The sequence below is a fragment of the Gossypium hirsutum genome, chromosome D06 (genome assembly GCF_007990345.1).
Source record: "Gossypium hirsutum isolate 1008001.06 chromosome D06, Gossypium_hirsutum_v2.1, whole genome shotgun sequence".
NCBI lineage: Eukaryota > Viridiplantae > Streptophyta > Magnoliopsida > Malvales > Malvaceae > Gossypium > Gossypium hirsutum.
In genome coordinates this window covers 24,773,709-24,778,803 of record NC_053442.1, presented here as the reverse complement: position 1 = coordinate 24,778,803, position 5,095 = coordinate 24,773,709, and the positions used below count along the sequence as shown (strand labels likewise).

Sequence of the window (5,095 nt, the reverse complement as noted above, 5' to 3'; positions counted from 1 at the left end):
TAAATGTTGCATGAACATGTACACATCCAAACTATTTGGATGCTAAGACCGTACAAAACTGGGTCATAAGAATATTAATTTGGCCCAGTAAAAGTGTGACTACATGATGGACATGTCTTATTAATTATTGGACTAAGAAACCCATTAACAAAGAGGAGTCAATCACAATTTCGGAACAAGCAAATGGCTGTCAAAAAATCAACTTTGGGAAAATAATATCAAAGATTTGAATTCAAAATGAGCAACCAAAACCACCTCTTTCCCCACAAATTATGGTCGACCAAGCATGAGAGAAAATGAAGGATTTTTAAACTCTATTTTTAGTAAACTCTACCCTTATCTTCACTTATAAATACCACACACCTTTTACCTTTCAAAGCATCCCTCATCCCTCACATCTCTTAATCAATTCATTCATCAAGCATTCTCTCATTTTCCTTCTCCACTTACACGCCTAGCCACTCTATTTCCCTTTCCATTCTTTAACCAACAAAAGCCTTCTCAAGACCATCTCTTGGCCGACCACCTCGAGAAACCCTTAACAAAGGAGAAATGGATGCATCAGAGAAACACCTCAATCAGAAAGATCTGAAAGGCTGCTGAATTGAATTAGAGTTTACTATTTCCTCTTTGTTGTTTAATTTAAACATATTTGCTAAGTGTTTATTGATCTTGCCATCAACAATGATAGCTTAATTTCGTTTAGCTAGGATGATTATGTTAATTCAATAATTTTTGTTTGATTCATGTTTAATGTGTTTGTGCCACAATCGATCATGTTTTCAATTAAAATCAAGATGTATTTCATTCATACGTGATTGGATGCATTCAGATTAGTTGAGCAATCCTAACCAGATGACTGCTAGTAGACACATAATTGAAAAGTCCAATGCTCAATTTAAATCATTAAACCCGACCAAATTAGAGGTTCATAATATCTTTAGTTAGCTCTATTATCTTGCATAGTTTTTAGGTTTATGTGATTAAACTATTTCAAACTTAATTGTCCCTATTACCTTACATAAATACTAAGAAACCCTTAGATTAATAAGATCAGTAAAATGCATTTTTCACTAAGTAAAAGATCCGACAGGACTTAATTTGGTTTCCAAACTCATGAAAGATCGAGTTGCCATGGAAAGTTTTCCAAACACTGTTAAACATGATGAAAATGAATTAAATTGATTAATATGAAGATCATATCCTATTCATTAATTGTAGAAAATGTGTTTTTGTTACTAAAATCCATTCATTCATTTAGATCATTTGCATTTAGATTCAATTGCATTGGGATCTTCTTCCATCTAACATAATTTAATTTAATAATCCACCACTTAGAGTATTGTGTTTTTACCACCAAATTGCTAACTTATAAGTTTACAAATAATCAATTAACTTACACAATCCTTGTGGAGACGATAACTCATTTTACTTACTTATTACTTGAACGTCTGTGTACACTTGCACAAAAATAAAGTGACAAGTTTTTGACGTCGTTGCCAGGGACTATTGCTTGAATCATTCTTTGTGAAATTATTTTTGCAGTTTTTTTTAAATTTCTAACATTACTAATTTATTCTTTATTCTTTATTTGTGATTTATTTATCAGGTGTTTATGAGCATAGATCGAATCATTGATCTATTACCTGTAGACCTTGAAATTGAGCAGACATTTAGGCAGAGAAGACGTGAGAGATTAGCTCAAAGACAAACCGAGATGGACCTTGGAAATCAAAATGATGGACAAGGTAATGGAGTTGATCATGTGCACAATCTAACCCTTATTTCTAATGATAGGGATCATGCCATAAGACAATACGTTTTCCCACTCTTCAATATATTAAATCTTGGAATCAAGAGGTCGGATATCGAGGCACCCCAATTCGAATTGAAACCAATGATATTTCAAATGCTCCAATCTGTGGGCCAGTTCAGTGGTATGCCCACGAAGATCCACATCTTCACCTTCGACTATTGATGGAAGTGAGTGTTTCATTTAAGATAGTCGGTGTGACTCAAGACGTATTAAGGTTGAAGTTGTTTTTGTACTCGTTGTGAGATCGAGCACGAGCATGGTTGAATTCATTGCCACCAAGTTCAATATCTACTTGGCAAGAATTAGCAGAAAGGTTTTTGGTAAAGTATCTTCTACCAACTAAGAACATAAAGTTGCGAAATAAGATAACTACTTTTCAACAATGACGAGTCCTTATACGAGCTGTGGGAGAGATTCAAGGAATTGCTTCGTAAGTGTCCTCATCATAGCATTCTACATTGTATCCAATTGGAGATGTTTTATAACGGTCTCAATGCACATACAAGATTAATGGTAGATGCTTCTACGAATGGTGCGATATTGTCTAAGACTTATAACGAGGCTTATGACATCATCAAAAGGATCGCTAGCAAAAATTACCAGCGGCTGACAAATTGAGCAGTTTTTGAAAGCTGAGTAGCTGGAGTGCATGAAGTGTATGTGCTGACTTCACTCTCTACTCAGGTATCTTCTATTTCCTCAATGTTAAAACAATTTACCACTAATGGGTTGAATAATTTTACAGCTCAATCACTAAGTCAGTGAGATGTTGTTTCTTGTGTGTATTGTGGGGATGGTCATTCTTTCGAGAGTTGCCCTTCAAACCTCGAGTCTATATGTTATGTAAGTAATCAGTATCAAAAAAATAAGTGGACAAGGACCATAGTCCAACTTCTACAATCCATCCTGGCAAAATCATTCGAACTTCTTCTAGAGTAGCCAAAAAAATTAACTGAATAATCATATGCAACATAGACCCAATAAATCCCAAGGGTTTAGTCAACAAGCTCCAAAACCATCTCAAGCTGAGTCATCAAACAGTTTAGAGGACTTGTTGAAGGTGTACATGGAAAAAAATAACGCTTTGATCCAAAGTTAAGCAACAACACTGAACATTCTAGAAAACCAGATGGGTCAGTTAGCTACTGAGCTTCGTAGTAGACCACAAGGAGTCTTGCCAAGCGGCACAGAAAATCCAAGGAGTTCAGGTAAGGAACATTGCAAGGTAGTTGCATTACGAAGTGGTAAAATTTTGGAACCCAAAAGGTTTGTGATTGAAGATGAGCCTACTGAAAAGGAAGGAAATCAACCAAAAGTTGAAGTTCCTACACTGAAAAAATAAAATGCTAAAAAATCTGATGAGGTAAATCCTAAACTAGTGAATTCTAAAAAGCTAACACCTTCTTTTACAGATTTACCTACTCAGAAAAATTATTCATTTCAACCTAAAGTTTCATATCCTCAAAGACTCCAGTAGCATAAGCAGAAACAAGAGGTGCAATTCAAGAAGTTCTTAGATGTTCTAAAGCAACTTCACATCAACATCCCGCTGGTGGAGGCTTTAGAGCAAATGCCCAACTACATGAAGTTTATGAAAGATATTTTGTCCAAAAAGAAAAGACTTAGTGAGTGTGAGACTGTTGCTTTAATGAAGGAGTGCAGTACGTTCTTACAGAACAAGCTACCACTGAAATTGAAAGATCCTTGAAGCTTTACGATACCCTGTAATATCAAAGAATCTTACTGCAGTAAAGCTTTGTGTGACTTAGGAGCAAGCATCAACTTGATGCCCAAATCTGTTTTCAAACTGTTGGGAATAGGTGAAGTAAGACTCACTACTGTGGCACTTCAACTAGCGGATCATTTGTTAGTATATCCCGAGGGAAAGATCGAGGATATTTTGGTAAGAGTTGATAAGTTAATTTTTCCTACTGACTTTATTGTGTTAGACTTTGAAGTAGATAAGGAGGTTCCGATCATCCTTGGGAGGCCTTTCCTAGCTACGAGAAGAATGTTGATAGATGTGCAAAAAGCAGAACTCACAATGAGAGTTCAATACAATCAAGTAACATTTAATTTTATCATAGATTTATCAAAGGTTTTTAAAAAATTTCTAAACCTTTGTGCATGCTTTTACAAAAAGATATTATTTTTTTTATTTTAACAAAGCATGTTTAGAAGCTTTTGAGGAATTAAAAAGTCAGTTAATGTCAGCCCCAATAATTGTTACACCTAATTGAAACTTACCTTTTGAGATAATGTGTGATGCAAGCGATTTCACTGTTCGACATGTGATGGGTCAAAGAAGAAATAAAGTTTTCACCCTATCTACTAAGCAAGTAGAACTTTGACAGGATTCGAGCTCAATTATACGATAACTGAAAAGAACTCTTTGTTATAGTTTTTACTTTTGACAAGTTCTGTTCATATCTTATAGGTACCAAAGTTACAGTGTTTACCGATCATGTGGCTATTAAGTATTTGCCCACGAAGAAAAATGCTAAACCAAGGCTAATCCGTTGGATACTTTTACTCTTAGGAATTTAAACTTAAGATTCAAGACAAAAAATATGTTGAAAATCAAGTAGTTGATCATCTATCGAGGTTGGAACAAAATGAGATAACGTCTTCACTTGTTACAATTAATGAGAATTTTCCTGCTGAGCATATCTCCGAGGTAAGTCAAATTCATGAAACACCTCGGTTTGCTGATTTTTCCAATTATTTAGCATGTGGAATAATTCCTCGAGAAATGACACATGAAAAAAGGAAGAAATTCCTTCATGATAGCCGATATTATTTCTAGGAGTATTCATTTTTGTTTAAACAATGTACAGATAACATAATCAGGAAGTGCATAGCTAGAAGTGAGATTGACGAGATTTTGTACCACTGGCATTCATCTCTGAGTGGGGGACACTTTGGTGTTTCTCACACTACAGCAAAGATTTTGCAAGTAAGATTCTTCTGGCCTACAGTGTTAAAGGATGTGTACGCATATGTGAAAAAATGTGAAAGATGCCAAAGAACCAAAAACATAATAAGGAGGAATGAGATGCCCTTAACAAATATTTTAGAGGTTGAAATATTCAACGTATGGAGCATTGATTTTCTAGGCCTCTTTCCTTCTTCTTATGGGAACAAATATATTTTGGTAGCTGTGGATTATGTATCCAAGTGGGTTGAAGTCGAGGCATACCCAACAAATTATCCTAAGGTAGTCATGCGATTCTTACATAAGCATGTATTTACACAGTTTAGGACTCCTAGAGCTGTAAT

General features: G+C 35.0%; 1 non-coding gene across 1 annotated transcript; it reads right to left on the bottom strand.

The window, feature by feature from the left end:
• Positions 1 to 2,166: 2,166 nt before the first annotated feature.
• On the bottom strand, positions 2,167 to 2,268 carry LOC121218914 (small nucleolar RNA R71). The gene has a single exon (XR_005915398.1). It is a non-coding gene; the product is annotated as a small nucleolar RNA R71 (small nucleolar RNA).
• Between the last annotated feature and the right edge of the window lie 2,827 nt (positions 2,269 to 5,095).